General features: G+C 42.5%; 1 long non-coding RNA gene across 3 annotated transcripts; it reads left to right on the plus strand.

Annotated features, from left to right (window-relative positions):
- Window positions 1-27,450, plus strand: LOC123574081 (uncharacterized). Of its 3 annotated transcripts, XR_012414619.1 has the most exons (4): window positions 1-354; window positions 15,713-15,923; window positions 24,493-24,599; window positions 26,486-27,450. It is a non-coding gene; the product is annotated as an uncharacterized lncRNA (long non-coding RNA). The 3 variants fall into 3 exon arrangements; XR_012414620.1 differs by lacking the exon at window positions 24,493-24,599; XR_006698945.3 differs by lacking the exons at window positions 15,713-15,923; window positions 24,493-24,599.

Genomic DNA, 27,450 nt, shown 5'->3' on the forward strand with positions numbered 1-27,450 from the left:
GTCAGAAGCAGGCTATGGCACCCACGGCAGCCTCAGATTCTCCCCACCGCGCCCCCACCTCTGTCAGGGCCGGCTCAGGGGCTGCTGCTGAATTCCCATGCGAGGCTCACTCGGCGGTCAGGAAGAGGAAAGCTGCTCTGGGAATAGCAAACTCCAGGGAGCCAGGATTACAGGCACGTGGGGGAGGCAGCGGAGGTGGCTGTTTCACACTCTGTCACAATGGAGGTAGCAGTTTCCTTTTGAGGGACTGGAAATGTGACCTACTTCCTTGTAACAAGGATGCTGCGTCAGCACTTGGATGGAAAACACAGGTGAAGGATGTGCTCCTCCCCAGACAGAACAAGAAAGAAAAAGGTCTGTGCCCTCGTTTTCAGCATGCATTGTTCTCCCTGCCTGAAACACTCCTGCTCAGCTTTTCCATCTGCAAAACCCCTCTTTGTGCTTTGTAAGCCAGCTGGAGGAATTTCCCTAGGGAAGCCTGCCGTGACCTGTCCATGCTCTGCTGCCCATGCTGGGGGAAAAGTCAGAGCCTTTAGAGTTGGATACTGGGCTGTTTTGGCCATCTGAGAAAGGGGCCATGTTTGCTCTGAATGTGGCCCAGCCCCTAGCACTGTGGCCTGCACACAGCAGGTACTCAGTAATGTTTGCTTATCAGCTGTGGAAGGTGGGCAGGTGGATTAAACTCTCTGAGCCTTGGTGTTTTCATCTGACCATAGGACTAGTATATAATAGCTGCTTTTATCAAACCCTTTATATTGATGCATTTAGGAGGTAGGAGCTATGGTTAGTCGCATTGTGCAAAAATGTAAAAAACTTATCCAAGGTCTCACAGCTGGTAAGTGACCAGTATACCTCCTCATACCTTGTTTGAGGACCAAATGTGTGTGTGTGTGTGTGTGTGTGTGTGTGTGTGTGTGTGTGTGTATGTGTATCTAATTCAGAGCAGTCAGTGTTTGGTACATGGTAACTGCCCAATAAATGGTAGTTGTTTTGTTTATTACCACTGCTGTCCTACTACTGCTCCCAGCATCTCCCCAGGCACTGATCACATCATGTCATACAGTCTTGTCCAATTCTCCCTGAGGCAGGAGATCTCTGTGCACAGGTTTGCCCAGACTAGATGCTAATTACATGCTAAAGGCATGAATACAATGAATGAGGAGGTGACTTTAAACCCAATTTCAACTCCTTAACTAAAAATGTAGTTCCCAGTGAGTATCGAAGACACTTCTATAAAAGCTCATTGTCATTGCTAAGTAAAATTTCATTGTAATCGTCTCTGCAGTGTGCAGAGAATTTTTCACATTGGAAAATTCTTTCAAAACTGTAATGTCAGTTGATCCACCCAGACATGTGGTACAGAAGGGCACTGTGACTGTTTTGCAAATATAGTTGGCACCTGTTTTGTGAAGGAGGTGGTTAATGGAACTTTTGCTAATTGATGTCCAATTCATGCTCTACAACATCCTCTGTGCAATCTGGGGCAAGTCATTTCTCCATTCTGAGCCTCAGTTTCTACATTAACAAAATGTAAGTAATCCTATGTACTCATGTTGACCTAAAGGAAGAAATTTAGGCAAAATTAATATAAGTAGAGAGTTTATTTGGGTTAAATTTGAGGACTGCAACCTGGAAAACACTTCACGTTACCTTGGGAAGTGCTCCAGAGAATAAAGGAGAGGCCCCAGCTTTAAAAGAAGACAGGGCGAATCAGGAGATGGGGTGATTCCAAAAGGTGTTTCTTGGGAATCCTCATAGGTTAGTAGAAATAACATTGATTAGTAATTGGCTATATATTAATATAGGCTATGAGTTATAATGTCAATGTGCAACATTGTTAGGTTAATTTATAGTTTCTTGGGGCATTAGTGAGTCTAGAGTCCAAACAACAAGTGGCTTCAGGAGATGATTATTTAGCTCAAGGGAGTGGGGTGGGATGTGACTACTGTCTCATTCCAATGCCTCCCTGGGCCTGATAATTTAAAGGGGGCTCACATTCCTCAGATAAAAAAGTTTCTTTGCTTTCTCACCCAATAGAGCTGCTGTGAAGCTTGCATGAGACACTATATATATAGGAGGGCAGTTAATTAGGACCAAACCATCCAAAGAGGATGATGGGAAAAGCTATATGGAAAATAACATCTTAAATGTATCAAAGAGCTAATAAGAGAATAAAGAATTAGCTGACTAAAATCTAGTAAAAAATGAGAACCCAGAGAAGTAAGCTTAATAGGTAAAGCTGTATTTTCCCTAAGGACATTTACTAATCCAGAAGAAACAGTTATAGTCTTGATGGCCTCAGGAAAAAAATATAAGGTCCAGAGTCTACCAAAAGTGGGGCCTGTGATAACTGTTCCTCTTTCCTCCCTTTCAGCTGGGATCCCAAATGGCTACCTCTGAAAGTTATGATGAAGCATAAGTAAATGAACTCCCACAGACTTATAGGTCCTAGTCATCTGGGTCATCCAGAAAACCACAAACCTAGAACTTGAATTAAGGCGGTTCCATGCTGGTAGAGTTCCCAGACTCTTGGTAAAAGCAAACAAAAATCCTTTCTGCAGAAAAATAGTACCATTTTAGGTAACAAATCATTCTTACAAATAATTTTTCAAATCAAATGTCTGGCACACAGTGAAAAATAGTCAGGTACTTAAGGAAATAAGACACTTGAGTGAGAACAACAGAAACACACACAAAACTTTAGTTATTAGAATTGTTAGACACAGACTACAAGGAAAATGTGTATCATGCTTAAAGAAATACTGGGGGGCAAAAAACTATGAGAAACCATACTGTAAATTAAGAAAAATAAAATAAACTTTGAAGGCTAAATAATAAAAAATTAAGAACTTACAGTCTGTTTAATGGTACAATAGATACAGCTGAAGAGAAAATTAATTAACTGGAAGGCAGATCAGAAGAAAGTATCCAGAATGCATCCTGAGAGACAAAAAGACTAAATATATTTAAGAAAGAATGATAAAGCACAGTGAGAACATCTAACTATTGTAATTGGAGTGGAGTTCTAGAAAGAAAGAGAAATATAAAGAGATGATGGCTGAGACTTTTCAGGTCTGTAGAAAAAAACCAATTTGAATATTCATGAATTCAAGAAGCCCAAGTAGGATACAAAAAAAAAAAAATCTATATCTAGGTATATCATAGTGAATCTGAAGAAAACCACAAAGAAAACAATCTTAAAAGAAGCTGGAGAAAAGGGATAGTATTTTCAAAGGAGTGACAGAACAGCTGACTTTTCTCAATAGCAACAATGGAAGCCAGAAAACAGCAAAATAACATCTTTGATGTACTGGGAAAAGTACTCCAAACCCCTAACTTAGTATTCTATACCCAGGGAAATATCCTATAGAAATGGAAGTAAAATAAATGCAATTTTTGAACAAACACCCCCCAGATAATTGGTCACCAGTAGACATTCACTAAAGGTATTCTTCAGAGGAAATAATCCCAGACAGAAGATCAGAAATGAAAGATGAGCAACAAAAGAAAAAAATAGGTAAATTGGGTTTCATGAAATTGAAAATATTTTATGCTTCCAAGAACACTATAAAAAAGAAGACAACCCACAGGATAGGAGAAAATATTTGCAAATCATATATCTTATAAAAATGTATATTTAGAATATATTAAAAACTCTTACAACTCAATAATAATAATAATAATAATAAATAACCCAATTAAAAAATGAACAAAGGATCTGAACAGACATTTCTCCAAGGAAGATATATAAGTGGCCAATAAGCACATGAAAATATGTACAATTTTATCAGTCATCAGGGAAATACAAATCAAAACCCTTCAGATACCTCTTCATACCCACTAGAATGGCTAAAATAAAGTGAAAGAATAACATGTTGGTGAAGATGTAGAGAAACTGGCATTTTCATACACTGCTAGTAGGAAAGTAAAATGGCACAGCTACTTCAGAAAAAGTTTGGCAATTCCTCAATAATTAAACATAGAATTACCATATGACTCAGCAATTCCACTCCTAGGTATATGCCCAAGAAACGAAAATACATGTTCTCCCAAAAACATGTACACATATTTATAGCAGCATTATTCATAATAGCCAAAAGGTAGAAACAACCCATATGTCCAGCAATAGATGAATGGCTAAAAATGTGGTATATCCATACAATGGAATGTTGTTTGGCCATAAAAAGAAGGAGGGGGACTTCTAGTTTCTAGTCCATCATATAAGGAGCTTAGAAGTTGCCACTCTGTCTTAACAAGTAAAAAGCTGAACAAACTGAAAAATAACTCTTTGTGGATCTGTAAGAGAAGTGAGGTCACTGGGCAAACTGCTGCCCCCAAACTGGAGAGACAGATAGGTGAATATAGAGAATCACAACTTACCAGAGCAGAAACCCATGAGTAGAAACCTCCGTGAGAGTCAGTGCCAGGACAGGAAAAACTGTAACTGGTGAATTGCTGGAGGCTCAGTGTGGAGTCTTAGTTTGACAGTTAAAACTCCAGGGGAACCCAGTCATAGAGGGACCACCACACTTTTGGGAGTTTTATCTCCAGGAGCTCTACTAGGTCATCACAGTGAAAAATCAGAGAGAAAATCCCCTCATGCTTCCAGCAGGGGACGGAGAAATGAACCATTTTGAAATACCCCAGAGCAGGGGTCCCCAACCCCCGGACTGTGGACCGGTACTGGTCCATGGCCTGTTAGGAACTGGGCCATACAGCAGGAGGTGAGCGGCAGGTGACCAAGCATTATGGCCTGAGCTCTGTCACCTGTCAGATGGGTGGTGGCATTAGATTCCCATAAGAGTGTGAACTCTATGGTGAACTGCTCATGCAAGGGATTTAGGTTGCATGTTCCTTATGAGAATGAAGGCCTGATGATCTGAGGTGGAACAGTTTCATCCCAAAACTATCCCCTGCCCAACTCTGTCTGTGGAAAAATTGTCTTCCACGAAGCCTGTCCCAGGTGCCAAAAAGGTTGGGGACCACTGCCCCAGAGCATTATGCTCTTAACAGGGGTTACCTGCAGAAGAAACTATTTTACCAGACTCTAATCTGCTGGGCTATGTCAGAGCCTAATTGACCTGGAGAAAGAGAAATACCCAGTTCCAGCCAGCTTTAGTCATCTTGTCACACATGGGGGAAAAAACAAAACTGAGAGGCATTGATGAAGTTCACAGTCCAGAGGTACACGTTCATTAAAAGACTGAGACCTAGGCCACATGTGGTGGATCGCTCCTGTAATCACAGCACTTCGGGAGGCCGAGGTGGGTGGATCACCCGAGGTCAGGAGTTCAAAACCAGCCTGGCTAACATGGTGAAACCCTGTCTCTACTAAAAATACAAAATTAGCTGGGCGTGGTGGTGCATGCCTGTAATCCCAGCTACTTGGGAGGCTGAGACAGGAGAATTGCTTGAACCTGGGAGGCAGAGGTTGCAGCGAGCCGAGATCACACCACTGTACTCCAGCCTGGGCACCAAAAGCAAAAAAAATAAAAAAGAAGATTGAGACCTAATTATGGAACTATAGAATAGTTCCCCTCCCCCACACCTTATTGCTACATCATTAAAGGCTGATTTACTGCAGTTACTTTTACCTAGTACATCAATCACATCCACCTTTCAACAAGAAATTACAAGACATACTAAAAAGCAAAAACACATTTTGAAGAGACTGGACAAACATCAGGACAAGAGTCAGATAGGGCTGGAATGTTAAAATTATAAAACAAATAATTTTTTAAAAAAATATGATTATGTTAAGGGCTGTAATGAAAAAGGTAGAAGGTATATAATAACAAATGGATAATGTAAGCAGGAGGATGGAAATTCTAAGAAAGAATAAAAAAGAAATTCTAGGCATCAAAAACTGTCACAGAAATGAAGAATGGTTTTGATGGGCTCATTAGTAGACTGGACATGGTTGAGGAAAGAATCTCTGAACTGAGGGTATGACAGTAGAGACTTCCAAAACTGAAAGGCAAAGATAAAAAAAAAATACTGATTCCCACCCCCCACCCACCCAGAACACACTAACCAAGAACAGACTCTGAAGAACTTACAGAAAGGTGTAACATACATGTAATGGGAATATCAGGAGAAGAGACAGGAGCAGAAGCAATATTTGAAGCAGCAATGACTAAGAATTTCCCCCAAATTAATGCCAGACACTAAACAGATACATAAAGCTCACAGAATACCAAGTAAGATAAACTTCAGAAAAATGGCACCTAGGATATAATACTCAAGTTTCAGAAAACCAAAGATAAATAAAAAAACTTTAAAAAAAGCCAGAAGGGGAAAAATGCCTTACCCAGAGAAGCAAAGATAAGAATTACATCTGACTTCTCCTCAGAAACCATGCAAACAAGAAGAGAGTATAATGAAATATTTAAAGTGTTAAGAGAAAAAACTCACCAACCTAGAATTTTTTACCCTATGAAGTTATTCTTCAAAAGTGAAAAAATAAAAATAAAAACTTTCTCAAAAAAAAATTGAGGGAATTTGTTGCCAGTAGACCTGCCTTGCAGGAAATGTTAAAAGAAGTTCTTCAGAGAGAAAGAACATACATAGGTTGGAAGCTGGATCTACATAAAGGAAGAGCATCAGAGAACGAATAAGTGAAGGTAAAATGAAAACTTTGGTTTTTCTTAGTCATAACTGATCTAACAGATAAGTTTGTCCAAAATAATAATAGCAACAATGTACTCAGATATATATATATATATATATATGCTTATGTATGCTTATATGTAAATGACATGAATGACAGCAATGGTATCAGTGACAGGAAGACAGAATCAGGAATATTTTATTACTATATAGTACTTGCACTATCCACAAGGCAGTATATTTTTATTTGAAAGTGGACATGGATTAGCTGTAAATGTATATTGCAAACTCTAGGGCGACCACTAAAAGAGGTAAACCAAAAAGTATAAATGATATGCTAAGAAAGGAGAGAAAATGGAATTATATAAAATGGTCAATTAAAATCACAAAAGGCACTAAAGTAGGAACAAAGAACAAGGGCAACAAATAGAAAACAGAAACAAACACAGTAGATATAATTCAACCAGATCAGTAATTACTTTAAACATAAAAATTGGTCTAAGTACACCAATTAAAAGACAGATTGTAAGAGCGAACTAAAAACAAGACCCAAATATATATTGTCTGTAAGAAAACTACTTTAAATATAAACACACATAGATTAAAAGTAAAGGGATGGAGAAATACATATCATGCTCACACTAATCAAAAGAAAGTGGGAGTAGGTATATTAATTTCAGACAGAGCAGACTTCAGAGCAAGGAAAATTATTAGGATAAAGAAGGGTATTACAGGCCCGGCGCAGTGGCTCATGCCTGTAATCCCAGCACTTTGGGAGGCCGAGGCGGGCAGATCACAAGGTCAGGAGATCGAGACCATCCTGGCTAATACGGTGAAACCCCGTCTCTACTAAAAATACAAAAAATTAGCCCAGCGAGGTGGCGGGCACCTGTAGTCCCAGCTACTCGGGAGGCTGAGGCAGGAGAATGGCATGAACCCGGGAGGCGGAGCTTTCAGTGAGCCGAGATCGCACCACCGCACTCCAGCCTGGACGACAGAGTGAGACTCTGTCTCAATAAATAAATAAATAAATAAATAAATATTATAAAAAAAAGAAAGCTATTACATAACGACAAGAAGGCCAATAATCCAAGAAGACAGGAATCTGTAATATGTATGTAACTAACAACAACAAAGTGTTAAAAGACATGAGACAAAAACTGATAGAGCTGCAAAGAGAAATAGATGAATACATTATTATAGTTGGAGATTTAAACACCAGAAATTGATAGATCCATCAGGTAGGAACATTCTTGAATTTGATAGCACTATCAATCAACTGGATATAATAGACATCTACAGACTACTTCATCCAACAACTGCAGATGATACATTCTTCTCAAGATCACATGAAACATTCGCCAAGATAGACCATATTCTGGGTCACAAAACACACTTGAACAAATTTGGAAGAATGAAAATCATACAATATCTTCTCTCAAACCACAGTGGAATTAAACTAGAAATGAATAACAAAAAAGATAACTAGAAAATTTCCCCCAAAACTTGGACATTAAACAACTTTTTTTTTTTTTTTTTTTTTTTTTGAGACAGGGTCTCGCTCCGTTGCCCACACTCTGTTGTGTGGCACAATCTCGGCTCACTGCAACCTCCGCCTCCTGGGTTCAAGTGATTCTCCTGCCTTAGCCTCCTGGGTAGCTGGGATTACAGGCGCATGCCACCATGCCTGGCTAATTTTCATATTTTCAGTATAGGCATGTGCCCCCACGCCTCGGCTTCCCAGAGTGCTGGGATTACAGGCGTGAGGCCCTGCGCTCAGCCTAACAAACTTCTAAATAACATATGGGTCATCGAAAATATCATGAGAAATTGATTAATTGATTGATTGACTGATTGATAAAGTCTTACTCCATCAGGTTGAAGTGCAGTGGTACCATCATGGTTCACTACAACCTCAGCTTCCTGGGCTCCATTGATCCTTCTGCCTCAGCCTCCTGAGTAGCTGGGACTACAGGGGCACACCACCACACCTGGCTAATTTTTGTGTTTTTTGTAGAGATGGGGTCTTGTCATGTTGCCCAGGCTGGTCTCAAGCTCCTGGGCTCAAGTGATATGCCCACTGTGGCCTCCCAAAATGCTGGGATTATAGGCATGAGCCACCATGCCTGGCTTTCATGAGAAATTTTAAAAATATTTTGAATGGAATGAAAATGAACATACAACTTATCAAACCTTGTGGAATACAGTAAAAGCAAGGCTTAGAAGAAAATTTATCATATTGAATACATACGCTAGAAAAGAAGACCTAAAATCAATGATGAAAACTTCCACCTTAAAAAACTTGAAAAAGAGCATATTAAATCCAAAGTAAGCAGAAGAAATAACAAAAATTATAGTAGAAATCAGTGAAATTAAAAACAGAAAATCAATAGAGAAAATCAAAATCAAAAGCTGGTTATGTGAAAAGATCAATGAAGGTTATAGACCTCTAGCCAGGCTAACTAAGAAAAAAGATAGAAGATACTTGCTAATATCAGAAATACAGGAGGGGACATTACTCCAGATTTCATGGACATTTAAAAGATAATAAAAGATATTATGAAAAACTATGCCAACAAATTTGATAACCTGGATGAAATGACCAATTTCTTGAAAGACACAATCTGCCACAACTTACATGAGCAAAAAAGGACAATCTGAATAGGACTATATCTGTTAATGAAATTGAATCAATCATTAATAACCTCGCAAAACAGAAAGCACCAAGTCCAGATGGGTTCACTAGTGAATTCTACCAAGCATTTAATGAATAAATTATATAAATTATCTACCATCTTTTTCAGAAGATAAAACTAGACAGAATACTTCCTAACTCTTTCACTCACTCTAGGTGGTCAGCATGACCTTAATACCCAAACCAGACAAAGACATTACAAGAAAACTACAGACTAGTATATCTCATGAACATAAATGCGAAAATCCTCAACAAAACATTGGCAAATTGAATAAAAAATGTATAAAAATTAAATTTATAGCACACCACCAAGTGGAATTTACCCTAGGTATTCAAGGCTGGTTCAACATTCAAAAAAATCAATTAATGTAATAAACCACATCAACAGGCTAAAGAGGAATATCACATGATCATATCAATAGGTGCCGAAAAAGCGTTTGACAAAATTCAACACCCATTCATGATAAAAACTTTCAAAAAACTAGGAATAGAAATTTACTGAACTTGATAAAGAGCATTTACAAAAAAAACCTACAGCTAATATCATACTTAATGATGAGAAACTAGACACTTTTCTTCTAAGATGAGGAACAAGGCAAGAGTATCCCCTCTCCTTTTCAATATCATACTGGAAGTCCTATCTAATTCAATAAGACAAAAAAAGGAAATAAAAGGTATATGCACTGGGAAGGAAGAAATAAAATTATCTTAGTCCATAGATGATGTGATCATTTATACAGAAAATCCTCCCTCCCAAAATTGACAACAAAACTCTTAAAACTAATAAGCAATTATACCAAGGTTGCAAGATACAAAGTTAATATACAAAAGTCCATTTTTTTTATATTGAGCAAAAAACAAGTGGAATTTGAAATTTTAAAAATTACTATATGCATTAGCACCAAGAAAAATGAAATGCTTAGACATAAATCTAACAAAATATGTACAAGATCTATATGAGAAAAAATAGAAAACTCTGATGAAAGATATCAAAGAAGTAAATAAAGGGAAAGATATTCCAAGTTCATGGATAAAAAGACATAATATTGTCAAGATGTCAGTTCTCCCCAGTTTGATCTATAGATTCAATGCAATCCCAGTCAAAATCCCAGCAAATTATTTTGTGGATATTGACAAATTGATTCTCAAGTTTATATGGAGAGGCAAAAGACCCAGAATAGCCAACTCAATATTGAAAGAAAAGAACCCCATCAGAGGACTGACACTATTTGACTTTAAGACTTGTGATAAAGCTACAGAAATCAATATAGTGTGATATTGGTGAAAGATTAGGCAAATAGGTCAACGAAACAGGTTAGAGAGCCCAGAAATAGACCCACATAAATAGTGTCAACTGATATTTGACAAAGGAGCAAAAGCAATACACTGGCACAAAGATAGTCTTTTCCACAAATTGTGCTGGAACAACTGAACATCCACATGCTACAAAATGAATCTAGACATAAGTCTTAAATCTCCCACAACAACTAATTCAAAGGATCATAGAAGTAAATATAAAACGCAAAACTACAAAACTCCTAGAGGGTAATATAGGAGAAAAATCTAGGTGATTTTGGGTATGGCAATGACTTTTAGGTCCAACACCAAAAACATAATTTATTAGAGAAATAATAAGTTGAACTGTATTAAAATTAAAAACTTCTACTCTCCAAAAAATAATGCCAAGAGAATGAGAAGACAAGCCACAGACTAGAAGAAAATATTTGCAAAACACATCTGATAAATGACTTATTCAAAATATACAAAGAACTCTTGAAGCCCAACAATAAAAATAAACAACCCAATTTAAAAACGGGCAAAAGACCTGAACAGACATCTCAACAGAGAAGATATATAGATAGCAAGTAAGCATGTGAAAAGGTGTTCCACATCATGTCATTACAAAAATGCAAATTAAGACAACAATACTACCATTACATCCCTAATAGAATGGTCAAAATGCAAAACACTGACAATACCAACCACTACATCCCTAATAGAATGGTCAAAATGCAAAACACTGACAATACCAAATGCTGATGAGGATGTGGAGCAACAGGAATGCTCATTCATCACTGGTGGGAAAACAAAATGGTACAGTCATTTTGGGAAGACAATTTGGCAGTTTCCTCACAGAACTAAATATACTCTTACTATACAATTCAGCAATCATACTTCTTGGTACATCCTCAAATGAATTGAAAAGTTATGTCCACCCAAAACCTGCACATAGAAGTTTGTGGTAGCTCCTATACATGGAAGTTTATGGTAGTTTTATTCATAATTGCTAAAACTAGGAAGCAACCAAGATGTCCTTTGGGAGGTGAATGGATGTATAAACTGCTATATATCTAGACAGTGGGATACTTGTTAAACACTAAAAAGAATTGAGCTATCAAGTCATTAAAAGACATGAAAGAAACTTAAATGTATATTACCAAGTAAAAGAAACCCATCTGAAAAGGCTATATGTTATATGGCTCCAACTACATGACATTCTGGAAAAGACAAGGTTATGGAGTCCCTAAAAAGATTAGTGACTGCCAAGGGTCTGTGTGGAGGGATGGATGAATAGCAGAGCACAAAGGATTTTTTTTAAGGCAGTTGAAACTACTATGTATACTACAATGGTGGATATATGTCATTTTACATTTGTCAAAACCTATAGAATGTACAACTTCAAGAGTGAATCCTAATATAAACTATGAACTTCGGGTGGTAATGATGTGCTAATGTAGGTTATTAAATTGTAAAAAATACACCATGGTGGTATGGGATGTCACTAGGAGGGGAAATTTTGCATGAGTGAGAACAGGCAGTGTATAGAAATCTGAGAACCGGGATTAAATGAGAATCTCTATACTTTCTGCTCCATTTTTCTGTGAACCCAAAACTGCTCTAAAAGTAAAGTTCATTTTTTTTTTTAAAAAGGAAATGAAGTCCTGATACATGCTACAACATGAATGTACCTTGAAATGGTTTTGCTAAGTGAAAGAAGTCCATCATCAAAGTTCACATATTATATGATTCCATTCATATGATAGTCCAGAGTAGGGAAGTCTATGGAAACAAAAGGGAGTGGTGGAGAGTAAGGGGTAATAGCTAATGGGTACAAAGGTTTTTTTTGTTTTTTGTTTGTTTTTTTTTTTTTGAGGTGATTAAAGGTAATAAAATTGGCTGTAGTGATGGTTGCACACAGAAATCTATTGAACTTTACACTTTAAGCGGGTGAATTTTATGGTATGTAACTGAAACTCAATTAAGTTGTTTTAAAAAGGTAAACATAACCTTAACACTAGCATAACACAAAGGAAATGAAAGAAGGAATGAACAGCAAACAAAGTGGTAAATATAAATGAACACCAATGGAGCCTTAAAAATATGTGTAGAATTAAAATACACAGCAACTATAATACAAAAGTTAAGCAGGGGACAAATGGTGTTAACATGTTCTAAAGTCTTTCTACTATTTGTGAGGAAGATAAAAATACAAATCAATTAGACACTGATAAGTCAAGGATGCATGGGTAAGCACCAAAAAGGTATATGACTTCCAAATTAGAAGAGAAAAAAAATCCCAAAGAAGTCAATATATAAGAGAAAATGAAACAGTTATAGGCAGGAAAAAGAACTATTAGCAATTATATTAAATGTGAATGGACTAAACTATTCTCTTAAAAGATTAACACTATACGACCAGGGAAAATACAAAACCTAACTATATGCTATTTATAAGGGTCACATCTAAAACATAAGAATACAGAATGGTTAAAAATAAAAAGATAGAAAATGAAATACTATAGAAGTGCTGAGCAAGGGAAAACTGATGTAGCTGTGTTAAATTCCTATAAAATAGGCTTTAAGAACACACAAGTGTTCATAGCATAATTTGTAACACCCAAATATGAAATCATCCAAATATTCACTGAGAGTACAATGGATAAATTGTAGTATATTCATACAATGCAAATCAATGAACTACAACTACTCACAACCTTGATTCTTAAAAATATAATGTTGAGCAAAATGGAGTAAGGCACAAAAGCATACATACAGTATGAATCCATTTTTAAAAGCATTAAAAAAACAGGCAAAACTAACGATTTTATTTAGGGAGGAATAACTAGGTGTTTATGAAGGCCCCATTCAACCTGTCCACATTAAGGGTTCTTCCTGCAGAAATACAAGGAGATTTGTGGCAGGCTCTATATCTGGATGGGCTCTGCCCATGGTAATGAAGGGCCAGGGTAAGGAGGGGAACTTTAAAGGCCAGGATGAGCCTAACAACCACATAAAAATTGAGGCTTCTTTGACCACTTATTGCTAAGGGCAGAGAAGGTCTCAAGGGAAGGGATGATAAGGGTGAAGCCAGAGAGGAGAGAACAGAGCCCTTCTTACCTTCCTGGCCTGTACTGTCTGGCCCCAAGGTGCCAGTACTGGGTGCCTTCTTGGGCCACCCTTTGGGCTGGTGTGGCCATATTTAGTATCATATGACTCTCATTCCCAGCTGACTCATCCACTGCAAGCTTGGGATCCTGGACTCCACAGCATGTAGAATTAAAGTTGCGTGGGCCAATTTACCTGCTAGTGCATTGAACAAGGGAGATCTCAATACCTGAATTGCAGGAGCAATTAGGATAATACAATCTCAGGCTATTTCTATAGTTAGGTTGGCTCAGAGTGGAGTTTCAGTAGGAACAGGATTTTCCAATAGTGGCTTCAGTTGAGTCCCCCAAAGCTGATCTTTTCCCTTATCTCCTGTGTCTGATTTTGGCTACATCTGCAGCTGGTTGGGGAGTGTGCCTAAGTGAGTGCTTCCACTCAGACCATCTGATGCTTCAAGTGGCAAAAGCAGAAACTGCTGGTGACATTTTATTTGACCTAGTGATTCTTACAGGGTGAAAGTGATGCATGGCTTCCCTCCCTCCTGCTCTCCTGCATTATCTCCTTTCTTCCTGCCCTCTCTTCTTTTTTAACTCTTGATTAGCATTAGGATCTTAGTTGCATATTTGCAACTGTTATTACAGAAATCAATCTGGACTTACTTGTGCAAAAAAAGGGTTTATTGCAAGGATCCTGGCTTGGCAGCTTGTAGAAGGACTGAGGGAAAGGCTGGTAGGTCAAGGACACACAGAGATGTCATCCTCAGATCTGTCCTGGCTGCCACTGGCCACTGGTCCACTGGACTTGCAACTCCGTTCTGCTGCAGCCCAGTACTCAAGATCCCAGATGCCACCAACTTTGTGATAAAATAGGAAGGATTTCCGCTTCTCTCTGTCCCACATACGTGTTTGTGTCCCAGATGGAGTCACTGGACAGGCTGGCTGAATTGCAGGGGCCAGGAAAACATATGTCTGGCCCATTCGGCTTCTGCAGAGAGAGGTGAGGCTCAATAGGACTTACACAGTGGCTGTTTCTTCAAACCCAGGAAGGGGTTCTGTTGTTGGGCACACAAAAAAGTGATAAGCACAGACTACAGTGTGGTACTTCCAGTGCTGGGCACTGAGGGCGAGAGGAGAGTCAGGCACAGCCCCTGCCACCAGATGGGATACCGATGCATGATACATTGCAACATGGGGATCAAAGGGCCACCAAGTTAGCACAAAGGACAAGGAATCCAGCCTCAGTTTCCCCATCTGTAAAATGAGAGTAGTAGTCATAGTGCTTGTCTCATATCGCTGTTGTGAGGAATAAAAATAGTGTATGTAAAGCACCTTCTATTGTATGGGCATGTGTGGGGCCCTGGACTAATGGCAGGTGTTGGCATTAAAGAGGTCGTTCAGCACAGCGGTTGGGAATGCTGTCATTCTCGCTTTGGGGTCCCATGGCCCTTCTTCAGATACAGAATAGTGGAGTAGTAAAGACCATCGGCTCTGGAGCCAGATTGAAACCCAGTTCTCACTCATACTAGTTAGGGGGCTTTGGCTGACATACTTTAAGTGGCCATGCCTCAGTTTCCCTATCTGTAACGTGGGAGTGGTCATGATATCTCACACAGTTGCTGTGAGGATTGCACAAGTAGCAGCTTTAAAAGGTCTCTGAGGTCGGGCACGGTGGCTCACGCCTGTAATCCCAGCACTTTGGGAGGCAGAGGCGGGTGGATCACGAGGTCAGAAGTTCAAGACCAGCCTGACCAATATGGTGAAACCCCGTCTCTACTAAAAATACAAAATTAGCTGGACCTGGTGGTGTATCCCTGTAGTCCCAGCTACTTGTGAGGCTGAGGCAGGAGAATCCCTTGAACATGGGAAGTGGAGGTTGCAGTGAGCCGAGATTATACCACTGCACTCCAGCCTGGGCAACAGAACAAGACTCCTTTCCAAAAAAAAAAAAAAAAAAAAAGTCTGTGAATACTGCCTGGCATGTGGTTACAATCTTAAATAAATGTTAGTGATTTTTATTTTTCAGAGACCTATTATGGGCACAAAGCCCTGACAAACTCCAGACAGCCCTGTTTTGGATGCAGACAACAATCACACATGACAACTCAAGAGGAGTGAGGCATGGAGCTAGTGAAGGCTGAGCATGCTGTTCCGACTCTACGTCAGCAGCCTCAAGCCTCCGGGGCACAGCCCGTGTGTGCCTGCAACCCCACTGGATGCTGCCAGCTTCCACCAAGGTCCTACTGATCCCTACCGGCCTGTTCCGCACCCAAGCCTGCCATCTTGGTTTGGCCTTATCACAATTTTCACAGCACACCTGTCTTGCTCAGCATTTTGAATTCCAACAAAGACCTGAGGGGTAATAGATTCGAGTGCCAGCTAGCCCTCTGCCATCTCGCTCAGTCCTGTTCCCCAGACAGCCCTGGGCTCGCTCTTTGTTGGTTGCAGGGCAGTGTGGTCTAATCTTTCTTTCCAAGTCTTTTCTTGGGAGCAGCCTTGCCATCTAGTCTGCCTTCCCCTTACTCTAGGACAGTGCTTCTCAATCAGGGATGATCTGGTATTCCAGGGGACATTTGGCAGTGTCCAGAAACTTTTTTAATTGTCACAATGGGGGCTGGAGTTAGGGAAGTGCCACTGGTATTTGCAGGTAGAAATTGGGGATGCTGCTAAATATCCTATACTATGCACAGGGCAGTCTCCTACGAGGAAGAATTTTCCAATCCCAAGGCGAAGAAGCCCCATTCTAGGAACCGTACTGAATGAAATGGTCTATATCTTGTTACAGTACAAAAGTATAAAGAGGAAAGCAAAAATGCCCCCCAATCTTACTATCCAGAGACAACCAGTCTTCATTTTGGTATCATCCCTCCGATCTGCATATTTACATGTAGATTTATGGATGTGTATAATTTGACAGAAACATGCTCATGCTATATGTGCTGTTTTGCAACCCATTTTTTTTTTCACTCAGCAACATATGATGGGTGTCTTTCCACTGTAAACAAATGTAAATTTGCAACATCTTTTTTAGAAGGCTGCACGGCATTCCATAGTAGGGATGTAACACTTTATTTAGACAATCCATTATTGATGGATATTTAGATCGCTTCCAGTATTTTGCTGTTATAAACAACACTGTGATGAATATCCTTGTATATACATCCTAGTGCACTTGTCTGAGTAAATCCTTAAGATAAATTCTAAGAGTGGAATTGCTGGCCAAAGAATAACATGCCCTTTTTGGACTTTTGATACTTAATGCAGAACTGCCACTTTAAGGCATATTAACTTACACGACTTCCAGCAGGGCACTGGAGTACCTATCTCTCTGCTCCTTCCTCCACACTGGATATTATAAATAGTCTTAATCTGCAAAAGCAATTGTTTAAAGCATTAGCAGAGAAGAGCCAGGAATTCTCAAAGCACAGTGTCTGCGTTTCTCTTTGGCTGTTGAATCCTGGGATTTGAGGTATCCCTTCTGGAGCCTGATTTTATTTTCTCTCCCTGAGCCCCCCTCCCTTTGTGGACTCCTCAGCCAGGCCAGAGCAGAAAGAGGAATTTGGAGAACAGACTGGGGGCCCCACTTTGGGGCTGCTGCTTCCTGGTCCTGTGGACCTCTCTGTGTGGCTGAGAACTCTCCTCTCTTCCTCGGTGGCTGCTCTGCTCCCTGGCAGTGAAGCAATCAGGGGTGTGTTCCTGCTGGGGCCTCCTCTGTCTATGGTCTTAACCATCTCTATCTATGGGGCCACCTCTATCTATGGCCTTAACCATCTCTATCTACGGGGCCATCTCAATCTATGGCCTTAACCATAACCACCTCTGTCTATGGGGCCATCTCTGTCCATGGCCTTAACCAACTCTATGGGGCCATCTCAACCTATGGCCTTAACCATCTCTATCTATGGGGCCATCTCCATCTATGGCCTTAACACGAAGCCTCCCCTATTCTTTGTGCTCAGCGGGACTGCTCCCTATTCCTGGTGAAGTCTTACATAATACTAGCTCATATGGACACAGCGGTTTCAAGCTTAGAGTGTGTGGGGTTTCTTTTGTTCCTGGTTTCCATGATTCCTCCCAAAGAGCCACACGAAGTGGTTATAATTCTTGCCCTTAATTTTCTCAATGCAGTAACTGAAGCTCAGAGAGAGGAAATGCTTGACCTAATCCCACTGCAGGTGAGCAGTAGAGCAGGTGGGATTTGAACTTGCACCTTCTGTTTTAACACATACCCAGGATTTGTTTAAATGAGGTACGGTAAGACCGACAGCTGTCACGAAGGACGAAGTGTTTACACTCACACAGCTTCCAGCAGGGCGCCGGAGTACCTGTCTCTCCGCCCCTTCCTCCACACTGGATAGTATAAATTGTCTTAATCTGCAAAAGCAATTGTTTAAAGCATTCTAGGTCCCTAGAAACAGGAGGCATCGCACGCCAGGCAAGGCCACATGGGGAAGAGCCAAGGTCCAGCAGGAGGTAGAAGGAGTGAGGGAAGGAGTTGTCCAAAAGTCTTGATTGTGGTTTCCATGGGAAAAAATGGGTGAGACAGGTTAAGAAGGTTTAGGACTGGCCGGTTTGAATAATTTCAGTGGGCTCCAGGGTGTAGGGACTGCCCCTTGTAGTCTGATACTTGGCCCTGGATTGATTAGGGCAGGAGGATATGGGAAGAGGGGGCTTGATATGGGAAGAGTTTGATGGGTAGCTGGAAAAAAATAAAGCCCAGTTGGGCTAAATTGATTGATATGCATATGGAAGGGACACTTGCAAAGAAGGCACACTTGTTTGCTATTTCCAAAAACTGGCTAGCCCTGGGAAGGGCAGCCTCTCCCCACTCAGTGGGGCCACAGATGCCAGAGCATCACGCATACAGAAAATAAGAAAGCACGCACCTCCCAACTCCGTGGTGCTGGGCTGAACCAATCTCGGCTCAGCCTGCGCACTTTTCTGCTCCCCACACCCATTCTGTGGGTCTGGGATAGCTTTCCTAGAGAGAAACCTTCTCTCCAAATGACCTCCACATATTGAGAGTCTCCTGGGGTGGAACGCTATCAGTGTACTATTTTGCTTCATGCTGGTAATGACCCTGGAAGGAAGCAGTCATTATTCCTGTTTTTCCGGTGAGTCCTGAAGAGGGGAAGTGGTTGGATCCAGGGCACGCAACTGAGCTGGACCAGGTGTCCTCACTCCAGGGCTTTCGCTCAAAGAGAAGGAGCTTGCAACGAATGCCTGTTTCACATAGAATAGGAAAGAGGGGAAGGTATTTAAGAAAGTTGCCTTGCACATTTATCACAGCTGCTGATAGAGGAGCTGGCTTTAGCTGACGGAACTTCTTGCTGTTTGGCTTTGAGGCTGTCACCAACAAAAGCCTGTAGAGAGGCTGCTTGGTTTGTCCCTGGTCTTGTCCACACCTCCAGCCCTGTCTCCCTCAAGTCCATGCCTGATATCTTCCCTCTGCCCTAAACTTATCTGTCCAATGCTCTGCCATTTCAGGAGCTTGTGTCAGTAGGAGCCAACTGATGTGAGGTTGTTTGCAGGGAACAGAAACCAAACTCAAATGGGATTATGCCAAAAAGACGGACATTATTGGCTCCTCATAGCCAGTCTGAGGAAAGGTCGGGAATGCAGCTGGCCTTAGGGCCTCATGTGCCACTCGCTACTCCCAACTTTGCCTTTCTCTCTGGCTCTGGCTCCAGCTCTGGGCTCTGTGGCTTCACATCCTTCCAGGTCCATGGCCCAAGGGACAAGAAGAGTTTCTCCAGCAAATCTTGTGAGAAAAAAAATCCCAGAGAAGACCTCTGATTGGCCCACTTTGGGTCACATGTCCTTCTCTGGACCAGTCAGTGGCCAGGGGAATGGAATGCTATGATTGGTCCAGACTGAATCACAGTGCTACCTTTATGGGGAGCAGGGCTAAGATTTGTTGCCAAGAGAAGAAGTTCCTGGGGGTATATTTTGGATAATTGAAGACAATATGCTTTTGACTGTCTTACCAAGTAACATATTCACACTTTCACAAGGGACTTCTGAGGATAGAATGCCCTAATGCAAGGAAATGGAATGGTGGGAATTTCAGGCACTATGACAGGAATTTAATGGAAATATTTTTGGCTTGGGAGAAACTTGGCTTCTAAGCTTGAAAATGACTCCATCCTTTTTTTTTTTTTTTTTTTTTTTTTTTTTTTTTTTTTTTTTTTTTTTTTGCCAGCAGTGCCCCACCAGCAAATTACCAGAGTGAAAACTAGTATGTATATACTGTATTTTAGAATGGTGTGGGAGTTTATGTTTCTGAAATTAGAATGCATCTTATAATTGAAGTGCATATTTAATGTGTTACCAGGCAATAGACTGTATTAGTTAAAAATGAGAGATCTTTCATTGGATGAATTTAGTTCAAATCTTGGTTCTACCAGTTCCAAGCTGTAGAAAAGTTAAATCAAATGACTTAACTCTGCAGCAACCTCCATTTTGTGTATGCAAAACGATGCTGGTAACAATATCTACCTCGCCTAGTTATTGTGAGGAGTAAATTAAAAAACAGTATGATTGAGCATAATGCCAGACACACAGAAAAGCGTCAGCAAATATTAGCTATTATTTTATTTATCTAATATTTGTAAACCTGCAAGCTAAAATTGTAAACCTATAAGCTAAACTCAGATTAATGGTTTAGCATAAGGGTTCTTGATTGGAAGCTGCAGAAATGGACTTTTAAAGAGAAAGGGGACTTTTAGAAGGCATATCAGGGCTCATGGAATTGATGGGAGGCTGTAGACTCAGGCTTGATAAATGGGCAGAACAAAATAGATCTGGGGGAGATAAAGAATCAGGAAACACAGTAACAGTCAGAATCAGAAACCACTCTAGATATCTCAAACAGTAGGTATTTACTACAGGGAATTCATTACAAAGACGTTAGAAGGGCTGACAAGTGAAAGAGAAGACTCACAAGGAAGAATAAGGCTGTTTCCTACAGGACAGGAAGCTGCCACCACTCCCTGGGCTGGAGCCTGAGAGCCCACATGCCCCACTGAGCTGCTGGAGGTGCCACTGTTCCTGCTGTTAAAACCTCCTTACTGTAACTGGGTTGGAATCCCAGGGCCATACTCCTGCAGATACAGCTGAAACTACATAGATGCTACTGGAAGTCCCCTGCAGTTATGCTCAGTTGTTTGCTGCTGCTGCTGAAAGCCATTGCCAGAAACCTGAAAGAAATGGCTTCTCCCTTCTTCTACCTTCCAGCTGCCTGTGAATGTGTCCCATTGGCAGACCCTAATAAAAGGTCATTGCAAGGGAAACTGGGAGAGAAAGTTTGCAGATTCCCAAACCTGATGGTACAGAGGAGGTAGCATGGGGGAGTGAGGAGGTGAGAGGCATGGACACCACTTAGTTTTTGTCCTTATCAGGCATAGGGTGGCCGAGGCACTTTTGTCCTGACCATGGGTGTCCCTCTGGCACTTGGCACTTTGAATGCCAAGCTCTACATAGGAGCACTTCACACACCCTGGTCAACAGGGAGTGGTGAGGAGGAGAGTAGATCCCCATTTAGATTTGGGGGAGGCGTGGGGGCCCTGAATCTTCCAGGAGCATACACAGTGTCGGGGGGTTCCCAAACTGAGGTGGTGGGCAAGGTTCTGAGAAGCCTCCCAAAGGACAAATATTCAACTTGATGAAGCACCTCACAATCAACAGAGATTAATGAAAACACTAGGGATGGTGCTGCCATCTTTACTAGAAGGACAAAGTAGTGACAAGACATTGGGTGAATGTCAAGAGGCAGGAGCTGGCTAGTGACCCCCTAGGAAAGTGGCGAGGGTTAGAACTGCCACTACACAAGTCCTTCAAACCTGCGTCTGGCTTCACTGTGTGTGCAGAGGGCTGAAGGAGGGGCCAGAGGAGCTGGGTCTGCTGATGCCCACTCCAGAGGCAGGCTCAGGGCAGGCCCATCGGCACCCCAGCAGGAACCAATAGCAAGCCCTCGGCGGGCACCAGGCCAGTGCTTGCCACGTACTCCTCAGGTAATCCTCGTAGAACACGTCAAGCACACACTATTACCATCTCATTTTATAGAAGTGGAAACTGAGGCACAGAGCTCTGAGATAAGTTATCTAAAATCACACAACCGTTAAGAGGAGAAGCCAGAAGTCACCTATAGAATCTGGAATCTGTTTGATTCCAGAGCCTGTTTACTGATTTTAAGGGTTGGGAAGGTTCAGTAACTCCTTTAGGGTTTTCTGACCTATGGGTGGAGAAACGTGGACATCTTGGTGGGGGTGGGGAAATTCAGTCTACCGATCCTCAAAAATGCGTTTGAGTCCTTTATTCATTCAAGTAATAAGAAGTGAAACTGAAAATTTCAGATGAAGCTCCATGACACAATAAATATCAGAAACTAAATTACATGGCGAGATGAGTTCCCCTGGGCACTTATGAAATGATTCATCCAGCTCTGGTGACCTGACTCTTCAGCCCCTCACTCACATGGAGGCTGTAAAAAGGGAGGGAATGAAGCTTGAGAGAGGAGCTGGGGCCAGAAGCCCCACTCTATCCCAAGAGTACCTTTTCTTTTACTTCAGGTCAAGAGAGAGGAATTTCAATAGACCACTTGGAGGGCTTCATCCCTGTCCCTTGCAGTCAGGGGATACAGTAGTGGACAGTGTCTGGCTCTCGCTTGGAAAATCTACAAGTTAAGACTATCTTAGTGATTTCACTGACTGCCCTGACAGCAGACGTGAAGAGAGGTTGCGGGTGCATTGGGATTGGCCACCGTCTCGAGTTTCTTGGGGAAGGCATACATGGACATTTCCCATGGATTAGATGGGGGCCACGGGGCAAAAGGGCTGGAAGGAGACCATCCGAGGTCTGTCCAAAAGGCCCCCTCCCCAGGAGGTGGTGAGCTCTCAGCAGTTGGAAGCTGGAGGGGGCAGCTGATTCCGAAAGGCTATCGATAGAGGAAGCCATGAGACTCAAGAGATGACATCACCCACATTGAGGGCCTAGCACTGGGGGGGGGGGTCTCTGAAGAACTCACAAAAGCACTCACACGAGTCAGCTTTAAGCTTGCGAGCAGAGGACAGTGTCAGGCAGTCCGCATCAAGTGGAACCTCTCCTGCCCCTGTTTACCTCCCCTCCCTTCTCCCTGCCATCCCCATCCTAGCGCAGAAGAGTCACAGCAGCTGGCGAGGGAGATGGGGGTGAGCGGGAAGGAAGAAACGGGCCTACCTTACCCTCTTCACAGAAGCCAGGCAGTGTTCCTGCAGCGGGAGGCGGCTTTCAGCCAAGCATCCTGTAAGCATTTCCAGGGCACCTGGTTGACACCAGGCCCAGCTTGGGCGTGAAGTAGGGTCATGGGTGAAAGTGAAACGAAGCTGTAACTCCAGCAGAGCCCCTGCCATCTAGAAGCTCCCATTCTAGCCTAAGAGGCTGGCATAGACAAGGCACTTACAGAATGGTGGGATACACAATAACAAAGGCTCATCTTCACTGAGTACCTACTCTATGTGTCGGCACTTTGCCTGAATGCTAACTCAATCCTCCTAACAACCTCTAGATCAATAGTGCTGTGCCCGTTTTACAAAAGAAAACCTTGGAGCTCAAAGAGGTGATGTGGATTTGAACTCAGTGCTGGCTGACTCCAAATGTGTGGTTTTTTTGTTTTGTTTTGTTTTGTTTTGTTGTTTTGAGGCAGTCTCACTCTTTCGCCCAGGCTGGAGTACAGTGGTGTAACCTCTGCCTCCCCGGGTTCAAGCAATTCTCTTTCCTCAGCCTCCCAAGTAGCTGGGATTATAGGTGCCCACCACCACCCCTAGCTAGTTTTTTGTATTTTTAGTAGAGACAGGGTTTTGCCATGTTGGCCAGGCTGGTCTCAAACTCCTGACCTCAGGTGATCCACCCACCTTGGCCTCCCAAAGCGCTGGGATTACAGGCGTGAGCCACTGTGCCCGGTCCAAATGGCACGTTTTTAACCACTCTGCTATAACAGCGCACAGAGGAGGCACCCAGGGTGGGTGGGGTGTGGAAGAATGGGGTTTGGGAGGATGTGCTGATAACAGAGAGAAGTGCATTCCAGAAAAGTGAATCAGCATTTTCAAACGCTGTGTAATTGTGTGGGTGCAAGACACTGTTTGTGTAGCTGCTAATTAGCATTGATTGAGTACTTACTGCATTTCAGGCACTTTCCCTGCATTTAATCCTCACAGCTTGCTGTGTATTCTCACCGACATTTTTTATAAAGGAGGGATCTTAGGCTCGGGGAGTTGTAGCCCAGAGACCCACAGACAGTAGAGGAGAGAAACCAGAACTAGCAGTCAGGTCTGTCTCAGACTAGCCGTGTTCTCTCCACTACACCAGCCATGTGGCTGGAAATTAGCATCAATAGGAAAGGACGGGGATAGCTGACTTTTGAGGGAGTTCTGGTTGACCCATTCAACCCCTTTTTTGGAACTAGCCCCGTAATTTGTTTTTAGGAAATCATAGCTCCCCAATCGTCCATCCTCTTGCTTTGAGGGGGACCCACCTGGGGACCCACCCTACTCTCTGCCAGTCAATATACTGACTGCCCCTGGCCACACGACTGATTGGGTCAGAGATGGGCACGTGACCCCAGCTGGTCCAATCACAGGGAGTTCTGGGGCTTGAAAAGGTGCTTCTGGGCGGAGGATTTCTTCCTGCCTGCCCTGGGGGGGCTGGGCATGAGGTTCTTTCTTTCTTCTTCTTTTTAGCTTGCAAGCATTTATTTTATTCTATTCACACTGTACTGTTGTTATACAACCTGCAAACAGTACAAAAGACTAATCCATGTTTCAATGCCAGGTCAGAGCCAAGTTGCAACAAAGGAAGACAGCACGGACAGATACAAGAAGAGCTTAGGTGTCCCGTACAAGCCACAAGCCTCACTGTCACGTGAAGTATTTAAAGCTGTAAATATCACCACAGGAGAATCTCTGGTCTTTGCAGCAACCACACAGAGATAGGGGTGGGAGGAGGCCTAGGCTACAGCTCAACTGGTGTGCAGAGTGGGGGAGGGGGGCCCATGAGTGGGGGCAGAATCCTGGGTCCTAACGTGGGCATCTGGTGGGCAGCAGGGTCCCTGACCGAACCCGGCAGGCAGAGCCACTGTGGGGGGATCACGTGTTCTCTTTAAGCCGACAGACCATGCTATAAATGAAACTAGACAGAGTCAGGGACTACTTGTACTTTCTCTAATAACCGCCCACCAGACTCACAGACAGCGTGTCCCAGGTGGGTCATCAGGCAACTGCACTTCATGTCACAGTAATAAACAGGAGGCTGATATTACAGTGAAAAATTCAGCGTGGACGTTTCTGTGGGATGGCACAGTGCTTATCACTCGGAATAATGAGGCATTCCTTTCAGTATCTCGAAATGCCAAGTCCTTTCCAGCCTGGGGCTTTGGCACACCCAATTTTTGCCTGGACTGTTTGTTCTTGCCCCATATCTTCACCCAGATCCCCTTATCCAGATCCCCCATGAATTCTGCTTTTCCCTGGAGCCTCCCTGGACCCCTGAGGCTGGGCTGGCAGCCCCTGCCCCTCGGCTCCCATTGTTCCTGGCTACCAAGCAGAGGTCAGCCTGCCTTGTAGCCAGGCTGTGAGCTTTCCAAGAGTAGGGACACCTTCCCTCGTGGTCTCTCCTCTGTCTTCGGTGCCTAGCCTAAGTGCCTGACACATGCTTGTTGCCTGATTACATAAACACAGGGCAGGAATTGTGGCTGATTCATCACTGGGTGGGCATCACCCAGGGCTGGCTTCACGGGCTTGTGACCAGTGCCATCACATAAGGCCCTAGAAAGATGGGGCCTTGGTCACCACGTGTGATGTCACCATCGTTGTCTTGAAATTTTTAATAATTTTTTTTGAATTTGTGTTTTGTAAGTGAAGTCTGATGGGACCCCTGAGCGTGCTTTAGGGACTTGGAGCCTCAGCTCTAGCACAGTCCTGCCTTCCATCACCTCCCCAGGGTGGGTCAGATACCCATCCCTCCACCTCCACCCGCCTGCCCCTGCCCATGACTGCAGCTGTCCTCCACTCAGCAGGCACGCAGAGGATTAGGGGCAGGCATGCACACTTGGTGGCATCTTTCAGTGGGGCATGGCCCGGGGTTAAGCACCACAGTGCATCTGGTGAGTGGCCAGCTGGAGGCTGTGTCTCAACAAGGTCCAGCCTTTGGCCCACCCCGATCCAGGTCCCCAGGGCATGTTGGCCTGGAGCATTAAAGATTCCCAAGGATCCCTGTCTGCGGTGGGTTGGAGAATAGGCTGTGGGAAGAGGCAGGCTTGGCTCAGCTTCCCCAGACCCCGCCCTAGCCAGGGCAGGTCTTGTCAGTCCAGTCACTGGCTGAGGGTGAACCCAGCTGCCCTCAGACTCAAACAAGCCTGTGTGTCCCATGCGGCAGGGTAAGGCCCCAGGCACTTGTGAACTTCTGTCCTCTCCCCGCTAGTATCCCCCATACCAGAGAGAGTATCCCTGTACTCAGGAATGCTCCAGCAGCTGGCTCTGTGTCAGGTGTGTTTGTGTGTGTGTGTGTGGGTGTATGTATGGGTGTGTGTGTGTGTGTGTGTTCCGCTTCTCCTTTCAGCCTTCTTGTGTCTGGCTCGTTTGTCTCTTGTGGCCACTTAAGGCACCCCCATAGGGTTGAGCCACATAATACAAACTGTTAATTTCAGTGATTTTGATAAGGCATTAAATGCTTGCTCTTTTGCATTGAAAACTGGAATTTCACAATATAAAGCTGAACAATAAATTCATGCCAGTAAAAAAAAAAATTTATTCTTTTCTTTACTTAGAACATCAAATAGCAGATGAATAGCATCATAAGAAGTCAAGAGAAAGACCATGGAAGAAAGAAGAACCTTTAACAGCGCTTTTTTCATGATCTTTGAACAAGGAGCTCTAAATTGTCATTTTGCACTGGCCCTGTCCCAGCTCATGTTTGTTGAGTGAAATAATAAATAAATAAATGCATACATGCATATTTATTAAAATGTGGAACACACTGATTATCTTCCATTTCCTAACAACACTGTGTGTAATCAGGATTGCAGGCATGTTATGAAATACTAAAAGAGCTGAATATTAAAATTACTCTGGAATCATATATGCTTATTGTTGGGGTTATTTGTCACATCTCCAAAGTCATCACAGTTTTCTCAGCATCAATGTCCTCATCTCACCCCAGTCCTAGTTCTAGTCTTAGTGGAATAGATTGTATCAGACTAATCCTCTGACAGACAACAATGGTCAACTGTGGATGAAATTTTAAAACAACTATTTAAAGATGCCAGAGAGCAAACAAAAGCAGACAAGTTAGGGAGATTTCAACCCATGAAATCAATAAACATACTGACTGAGACTCATGCACACAGACATTACAGAGGGACCGAAGCTCTATGGGAGGAGGACCCTTGTCCATTTTGTTGATGGCACATAGTAGATGCTCAATAAATTTTTGTTGTCAAATGAATGTTTTGTTTGGCTGACCACATTTGTTGTTTTTTCAGTTTTACTGAGGGATGATTTATGTAAAATAAAATTCACACTTTTTAATTGTACCATTTTATGAGTTTCACAAACATATACAGTTGTGTCTGCCACTATGATCAAGACGTAGAGTATTTCCAACACCATAGAAAGTTCCTTTACACCCCTTTGCAGTTTATCTTTTCCCAGCCCCAGCACCTGGCAATCGCTGACCTGATTTCTATAGCTTTGCCTTTTCCAGAAAGTTGAATAAATGGAATCACACTAAATG

This window comes from Macaca fascicularis, chromosome 6 (genome assembly GCF_037993035.2).
Source record: "Macaca fascicularis isolate 582-1 chromosome 6, T2T-MFA8v1.1".
Lineage (NCBI taxonomy): Eukaryota > Metazoa > Chordata > Mammalia > Primates > Cercopithecidae > Macaca > Macaca fascicularis.